Source organism: Thamnophis sirtalis, unplaced genomic scaffold, assembly GCF_051295495.1.
Source record: "Thamnophis sirtalis isolate CommonGarterSnake01/CBP01778 unplaced genomic scaffold, rThaSir2_p1.2 scaffold_10, whole genome shotgun sequence".
NCBI classification, from domain to species: domain Eukaryota; kingdom Metazoa; phylum Chordata; class Lepidosauria; order Squamata; family Natricidae; genus Thamnophis; species Thamnophis sirtalis.
In genome coordinates, this window is record NW_028261390.1 from 18477476 (window position 1) to 18486548 (window position 9073).

Here is a 9073-nt window from a genome sequence, read left to right on the forward strand (position 1 = left end):
AGGCCGAGGCGGCCTCCTCCTGCTCTCCCTTCGGTCTCACTTCGCCCAAGGCCCTGCTTCCACCGCCGGCTCCTCTGCCCAAACCCAGGCCTTTGTGGGCTGGCCCTGCTTCCTGGCCCCAGGACAGCTCGGAAGTTTAGAGAGGGAGGCACGGCTCGGATGTTGGGAGAAGGGAACGTTGGTTCCACGGCTTTAAAGTGGTGGCAGGGCTCCGGCAGCAGGGCTTTAAAGTCCCGGCGCCGCATCCGCTCTATGGCAGATGTGGCAGTAGGGTTTTAAAGTGGCGGCAGGGCCCCGGCGGCAGGGCTTTAAAGTCGCCATAGAGCGGACGTGACGGTGGGGCTTCGGCGGGGCTTTCAGAAAGCCGCACTGGGGCTTTCGTGCGGCTTTCCGAAAGCCCCGCCAAAGCCCCAGCGCTGGCAGACATAGGGTGGCTTTTGCCCGCTTGCCTCACCAGTCATGAATCTCACTGCACCTCACTGTGACTAAATGTGTGTGAAGCAAAATGTCTTCAAAGGAAAACCAGAAAGTGCAGTTGCCTCTTAAACTCTAGGAAAAGTGCAGAGAAGAGCAACCAGGATGATGAATGGTTTTAAATGCAGTAAGAGTTTTTCAGAGTGCTACCCTGTCAAAAAAAGTGCCAAGGATGAGTGGGGAATACAGGAAAACTTCGGATTAGTTTCTGGCAATTTGCCAACCACAGTGGAAACAATTCTATACCGTAGCATACCTGAGAAATGAATAATCACCATTAAAAGAAATAATAGTTTACTTACCTTCCCTAGAGTGCTCATGGTCCTTGACTTTGTAATACACTTCACCTCGTCTAGACTATTCTACTTGGTGCGAAACAGTTTGCTTTCAAAATATGGATTGCAAAAAGCTTACTTCTCTTTTACCTAACTATAGTACTTCCCCAGCTCCACCCAACAAACTTAACCACTCCTTTACTTCGACTACTTTAATCAGGGTGTTTTGTAACATCAAACAATTAGGCAATTAAGTTAATCGATTGCCAGGAATCTTTGGCTTCAATGTAGTTATTATTAACCAGAGAAGTAATGCCTCAAGAGTTGTGTCACATAAGACCAAGAAACAGCAATTCACATGGGCACTTGTGAAAAATGCAAATACATTGGCAAGCTCAAGAAAAAGCATGGAAAACAAGCCACCAGTCTGGTGTGATTACAGATGAAATAATGTACTTTCTGGTTCTTGACTTTAAAAAAAAATGGTGGAATTGTAAAAAATGGTGATTGGAGAGCTCTAGCAACTTTGTTTTGAGAATATGACAATGAGATTTTCAGATTAGAAGAAATGGTGATTATTGATTATTATGCATGGTGTCGAGCAGGAGTGTCAACCTCGATTTCATTGAGGACCGCATCAGGGTTGTGTTTGACCTCAGGGCCTGGATGTGGGGGGGGGGGCGGGGTGAGCGTGGCCAGCTCAACATCACTTGTGTCAGGGACATCCCCCCCCTAGGCTCCGTTTTTGGCTACGACAGCCTCTTGCAGTGCTCTGCCTACAAAAACGGAGCTCTGTTTTCACTGGCAGAGCGCTGCAGGAAGCCATCGTGGGCAGAAACAGAGCTCAGGAGGGACACACAAGGCCCTGCCAAGCTCCATTGTTGCTGGCAGAGGCACTGTGGGCCAATCCTTCGCTGTTTCCAGGGTGGCCCCACGGGTCAGATCTAAGCACCCTGCAGGCCAGATCTGCCCCCCGGGCCTTGAGTTTGACACCTCTGGTGTGGAGTGACAGTGACTGAGAGGATACAAAGCAAAGAAACCCCTCCCCCTTTCCTTCATATTAATAGAACTCGGAGTCATTTGATGAAATTAAATCCTGGGAGTATAATTACACTCTGGAATGACTCCAAAAATAGTGATTGCCATAAAATGGAAGACCTGAAAGCAATATTATGGTTCATGGACCTACAAAGAGAATTTAGACTTTGCATTGTTGTTTTATAGAGCCGAACACTATTCTCCGTACTTCTTTTTAAATGGCAATTGCTGATAGACAGGAGACTGCTGGATGAGTTTCAGATTATACCTTTGAACCTTTGCTCTTAAATAAGAGGATAAAAGGTAGAAATTGTAAATAGGTGCTTAAAAGCAACGTTTATATCCAATATACAACACATCAATCATATTGAAATGGCTTATATGGTTGCAGGGCAGAAGTGGGTTGCTCCTGATTTGGCCCAGATCGGGAGAATTGGTAGTAGCGGTGAAGGGAGGTTCCTCCCACCTGCCTGGACACTTCTGCACATGTGAACTGGTAGTAAAAAAATTGGCAACCCACCACTGTTGCAGGGTAAGTGAAATCTGTAAAGAGGCCATAAAATGCAATGTTCCTCCTTTGATAAAGGAAAGGAGAGTGACGTCACAACTGCACCACCTTCCAATGTTGTTGTTTTATTTTATCTTTTACAGATGCACTTATATTTCAAATGTTTCCAGCCTCAGTTTAAAACCCTGCCCCCCCCCCCTGCTTTTAAGCCTCAACCTATTTGCGATTAGAAAATCATCTCTAACTTCCATAATTTTATTTTTACCTTCAGGTGATGGGGAATGGCTTTTTTTGCATGTTGACTCATCTTGTGAAAGTGGCAGAAATGTTTGAATTTTAATTAGCTTTTTTGTTCTTCGACATTCTATAGACAACAAAAGATTTGCTGGATGACCGAGACAACAGAGGGAAGAACCTTTAATGCATTGTTCCTATTACTACAGTGTTTCCTTTTGTTTTCACTCTGGTTTAAATAAAAGACATGGATAGAAAGAAAATAGGCTATTTTTGAGCCTCCACAGAGAGCCCATTGAGAAATGATGACTAAGAAGCAAGTTGTGTCATCCTGATAATATTTCAACATTTCTGGAAATTAGACAAACATTATTAACTGAAGACCTTTGGCTACCTTGTATAACTTATTGACTTTAGAGTAAAATTGATAATTAAGCCAGGCCAGCTGACATTACTAGTAGGTTACTTATGAATGGTCTATCCAGATTCCATGTGCAGTTAGTATATAATTATACATTTCTCTTCATTGTTGATCAAGTAAGGAGAATCTATTGAAAAGACTTTGATAGTAATATGCTATTTGGAAATGATCCACTGTCAATGTAGCACTTTTTTCATCTCCTGTGAGTTCTTAGGGATGTCACTTCTTTAAAACAAAGATGGGGGCCCCCAAAGTCTTGTCTCACAAATAATATGGAATGGGTGTGGGAAGGAATATCTGCAACAGTTTGAAACTGAATATTCATCTAAGTTCTTTTTTAACAGGCAACCAAGAAGCATTTGTGATTTATGAGAATCTTCAATTATTTCTTGGTGGTAGAATGGAATGGAATGGAATGGAATGGAATAGAATAGAATAGAATAGAATAGAATAGAATTCTTTATTGGCCAAGGGTGATTGGACACACAAGGAATTTGTCTTTGGTGCAGAAGGTCTCGGTGTACATAAAAAGATACATTTGTCAAGAATCGTAAGGTACAAAACTTAATGATAGTCATAGGGTACAAATAAGCAATCAGGAAACAATCAATTCAATATAAATCGTAAGGATACAAACAACAGAGTTACAGTCCTGCAGTCATAAGTGGAGGAGATGGATGATAGGAATGATGAGAAGACTAATATTAATACTAATGCAGCCTTAGTGAATGGTTTGACAGTGGTGAGGGAATTATTTGTTTAGCAGAGTGATGGTGTTTGGGAAAAAACTGTTCTTGTCTCTAGTTGTCTTGGTGTGCAGTGCTCTGTAGCGTCATTTTGAGGGTAGGAATTGAAACAATTTATATCCAGGATGTGAGAGGTCTGTAGATACTGTATTTTCACAGCCCTCTTTTTGACTCATGCAGTGTATAGGCTCTCAATGGAAGGCAGCTTGGCAGTCATTGTTTTTTCTACAGTTCTAATTATCCATTGAAGTCTGTGTCAGTCTTGTTCAGTTGCAGAACAAAACCAGACAGTTATAGAGGTGCAGATGACAGACTCAATGGTAAACCCCATATATAGTGTTACTAAAAGGGGAAGAATTCAGAAAAGAAATAGGATGTGTGGGGAGAAGAAGCATGAAGGAGTTCCTAAGAACATACTAGTGTGAGCACAGCTAGAACTGAATGAAAGTCATAATTCCAACCTGATGGCCAACAGCTATTAGGAATCCTCATCATGGTCATTTCAACAGCTACTGGGAATACATCTCCCTAGATTCACACACAGCCCGTCTGTGTTGAAAAAGCTGAACTAGTTGAAAGCCTGGCTATACATTTTCTTTTAAGAAAATAATAACGGATATCCCTTCTACACAGTGGTGGGATTCAATTTTTTTTACTACTGGTTCTGTGGGCGTGACTTGGTGGGCATGGCAAGGCTTAGTGGGCATGGCTTGGTGCAGCAGGGGAAGGATACTGTTAAATCCTCATTCCCTTCTCACTCCAGGGGAAGGTTACTACAAAATCCCCGTTTTCTCTTGATCAGCTGGAACTTGGGAGGCAGGGGATGGGGGCGGGGCCAGTCAGAGGTGGTATTTGCCGGTTCTCCGAACTACTCAAAATTTCTGCTACTGGTTCTCCAGAACTGGTCAGAACCTGCTGCATACCCACCTCTGCTTCTACAGAACTAATTTGTGCTAATCCAGAATTGGACCTGTGACTCTGCTCTGTAGCTACAAGTTGGCTCAACTTCTCTCCTGCAGCTGAATTGAGTAAAAGCTCATTTCACATGGATGGGAATTGCTGATTCACCCTGTTTCCCAGGATTTGTTCTCTATCTGCAGGTAACGTGCAGTGATCAGGCTTGTATTCTTTTTGCAAAAACAAATGTAGCAAGATAATGTCAAGGATGGGCAAGTTGTGATCTAGAGCCAATTTCAATCTCTGCCATTACAGTAGTCAGTTGAAAGAAATCCTGATTGGTTCCTGGGGAATTCTGAGCACTGCTTTTTTTTTTTGTACATAATTTTTATTTTAAAAATAATTAAACCAGAAGATGAAAACTAACCCCAAACAGAGGTGGTATTCATGCAGTTCTGATGGGTTCTGGCGAACCAGTAGTGGAATTTTTGAGTAATTCAGAGAACTGGCAAATGTCACCTCTGGCTGGCCCTGGCCTCATCTATTTGCTGCCTCCTGAGTCCCAGCTGATCGGCTGGGTCTTCTTCTGTTGTCCTGCACAGGAGAATGGAGCTGGAAAGCAGGTTAGTGGGGTGGGGAGGGACCCAGGATTTTGCAGTATCTTTGCCCTACCATGCCCACCAAGCCCCGCCCACCAAGCCCCGTCCTGGCCACAGAACCAGTAGTAAAAAAAAAATGAACCCCACCACTGCCCGAAACTAATATAAAAGAAGAAAAAAAAATCAAAGAAAAAGCAAAAAGTACATAAAAAGAAAAAAGTTAAGAAAAACAAAAGGAAAGGAAACAAAATGAATATAAAGAAATGGCTTATGCTATTCCAGTGTTAAGTACAAATATATTTTATTTCTCTCTAAAGTTAGATCACTGTTCTTTCGATAATATATCCTGTCTAACCATCAAAACAATAAATCACAAGTTCATTTTGTTTTTCATTTTTAGGCAAAAATTCCATAAGAGACTTCCAGTCACCAATAAACATAGGCAATATATTTTTTCTAATCAAACAAGGCAATTTATTCATTTGAGTAACCACTATCAACTTGACTTTGCATTGGAAACACTGAGCATTGTAAGAATGTTAAGTGGTTAAAAATGGCATTTGAAGGGAAGAAACCTGTAACTGGGTAAAAGTCTATTTCTAAGGAATGAAAGCAACATTGAAACCCCCTTTAAAAAAAAAAGAAAAAAGAAACCTTTTAAGTCCTATTATATCATAGATTTATAGAAGAACATCTTGCACAATGCTTTCAGAAGACTGTATTACATACGATATATATTTGCTTCTTTACTTAACTGTTGTACAAATCCAGATTATGTTGAAATATTCATGGGATCTTGCCAGCCTTTCAATAAATGTCTATATAGATTCTCAGTCGTCTATGACATTGTTGTCCCAAAGTCTTTTTTCAAGAGACAACTGGACTTTCTGGTTTTTGTTTGAAGATGTTTCACTTCTCATCCAAGAACAGATTAACAGAGTTGGAAGGGACCTTATAGGTCATCTATCCAACCCCCCGCTCAAGCAGGACACCCTAAACCATTTCTGACAAATGGCCACTCAATCTCTTCTTGAAAGCCTCCAGTGATGAAGCTCCCAAAATTTCCAAAGGCAACTTCTGTTCCATTGGTTGATTGTTCTCACTGTCAGAAAGTTACTCCTTATTTGTAGGTTGAATCTCTCCTTGGTCAGTTTCCATCCGTTATTCCTTGTCCGGCCTTCAGGTGTTTTGGAAAATAGCTTGACCCCCTCCTCTCCGTGGTAGGCCCTCAAATATTGGAACACTGCTGTCATGTCTCCCCTGGTCCTTCTCTTCACTAGACTAGCCATGCCCAGTTCCTGCAACCTTTCTTCATATGTTTTACCCTCCAGTCTCCTACTCATCCTGGTTGCTCTTCTCTGCACTTTTTCTGGAGTCTCAACATCTTTTTTATAGTGTGGTGACTAAATGTGTGTGAAGCGAAAGTCCAGTTGCCTCTTGAAAAAAAGCACCTCTGGGATAGCCCTTCAGTACTTGGCAGATGGAGGTGAACTTATCTTGATTCTTTGTCTATCTGGTGCATGTATTCTTTTCTATTCCCATTCAACACTATTCACAAATCTGGACCTGAGAGGCTTTCGTTTTTGCTTGCCAAGTGCTTCCCAGAAGTTTGATCTCTTTTGCTTTGCACTGATTTATTTGAAACATGAGACAAGTGGTTTTTTTGAAGCTCTGTGGCTCTGCAGACTTTGTGGGCAGTTCTGTTTCCCATTGATGGGAACTCTTAGCTCACCCTATTTCTTAGTGCAGGAAAACCTAACAACAATTACTCACAGAGCTTGTTGTTACTTGGTTGAGCTATTGCAATATACTTTCCGATGCAGGAAAATCTAGCAACACTTACTCATGCTGTTGTTATTACTTGGTTGGGTTATTGCAATATACTCTACAATGCGGATGACTTTGAAGATCATAGAGAAGGCAGTGGTCTCTGTGTTAAATGGTGCCTGGTTTTGAAAGCAACAGCTGTGCTTTAAGCTCTGCATTTGCTTTCTAAAGTCTTCTGGCTGGAATCTAAAGTACTAGTTCTTACTTATAATACCGTTCATGGCTTGACATTTTGCCAGGACATGGATTGTACACTTTAATGGGAATCAGATCAACCAGAGGGCCATGGGAGAAGAAACAGTTAATAGTCCATCACTTCCAGGAAGTAAAAGGGGTCAAGCTAGGAGATACTTATCTTTCAGGAACAACATTAGTTTTCTAGGCAGTCTTCCAAATGAAATTAATTTCATTTAGGAAAATTTAAAAAACTGAGCTCCTTAGTAGAGGATTTATAGCTTAGAATAGGCCAGTGATGGCTAACCTTTTTGTTGTTGCAAGCTAAAAGCATGCACGAGCGCATGAAAGTGCATGCGTGCCCATACCCATAATGCAATGCACGTGTAACACTCCCCTGCATACCCTGCTCCCCTGGGCATGTGTATGCAACCCCTGTGAACCCCCCATGCTCCCCCGCCCCTGTCCATGCATGTGTGACCTCCTGCAGCTCATTTTCGGTCTAGCAGGCCTCCCTGAAGCCTCCTGGGACCAAAAATGAGATGTGGGGGTGAGCGTGTCATACCTCCCCAACCCATTTTGGGCCTGGCACGTGCATCTCCCTTATGCACCCTGCCCCTACGCATGCGTGGCAGAGACCCGAAAATCAGCTGGCTGGCAGGAGGCACACACACATGCACAGTGGAGCTGGGCTGGGGCAATTGTTTGTATGACTGCAGAGAGGGCTCCATGTGCCACTTGTGGCACATGTTCCATAGGTTCACCATCACGGGAATAGGCCATCAATAAGTATCTGATTCGCTTTGTGCCTTTATGGGTTTTATAAATTTGTTTCAGTTTTATCAGGAAGATTCATCTATCCACCCGCCCATCCATTCATCATCATCATCATCTCATATGAACTGAGAACATACACTAGTTAACACAATTGAGCCTAAAATTTCCATGGCTAAGCAGGGTAGTTGTTAAGTGAGTTTTGCTCCATTATATGACCTTTGTTGCCATATTTGTTAAGCGAATATTACAATTGTTAATTGATTCATGTGATCATTAAGCAACTCTGGCTTCCCCCATTGACTTTGCTTGTCCGAAACCAGGTGGGAAGGTTACAAATGGTGCTCCCATGATTCGGGGATGATGGAACTGTCATAAATACATGCTAGTTGCCAAGTGCCAGAATTTAGATCATGTGACTGTGGATCCTGCAATGGCTGTAAGTGTGAAAACTGGTCATGTCCCCCCTTTTTTTAGTGCTATTGCAACTTTGAACAGCTATTAAACCAGAGGTGGGTTTCTGTCAGTACGGACTGGTACGGCCAAATAGGTAGTAGAAATCGGCCGTACCTTAGTGCAGTGGTCCCCAACCCCCGGTCCGTGGACCGGTGCCGGGCTGTGGAGTACCTGGCACCGGGCCGCGCAGCGGCCGGGGGCCATGATCGCTGCAGCGACCTGGGGCCATGATCGCTGCAGCAGCCGGGGGCCATGATCGCTGCAGCGGCCGGGGGCCATGATCGCTGCAGCGGCCTGGGGCCATGATCGCTGCAGCAGCCGGGGGCCATGATTGCTGCAGCGGCCGGGGGCCATGATCGCTGCAGTGGCCTGGGGCCATGATCGCTGCAGCGGCCGGGGGCCATGATCGCTGCAGCGGCCGGGGGACATGATCGCTGCAGCGGCCGGGGGACATGATCGCTGCAGCGGCCGGGGGACATGATCGCTGCAGCGCAAAGGCTCCTGGGCCGTGCGCAATGCCCCCCCACCCCTGCGCGCGCTCAGCGGGCCACGGTAAAATTATCAAAGGCTGACTGGTCCGCGGCGATAAAAAGGTTGGGGACCACTGCCTTAGTGTACCATTGCCATGGCAGCCTGGCCATGCCTCCGCA

At 44.0% G+C, this 9073-nt stretch overlaps 1 protein-coding gene across 1 annotated transcript in view; it reads left to right on the forward strand.

Annotated features, from left to right (window-relative positions):
• CUNH4orf17 (chromosome unknown C4orf17 homolog) overlaps positions 1-9073 on the forward strand; it is a 137392-nt gene that overhangs the window by 74313 nt on the left and 54006 nt on the right. The gene's annotated exons all lie outside the window — the stretch shown is intronic.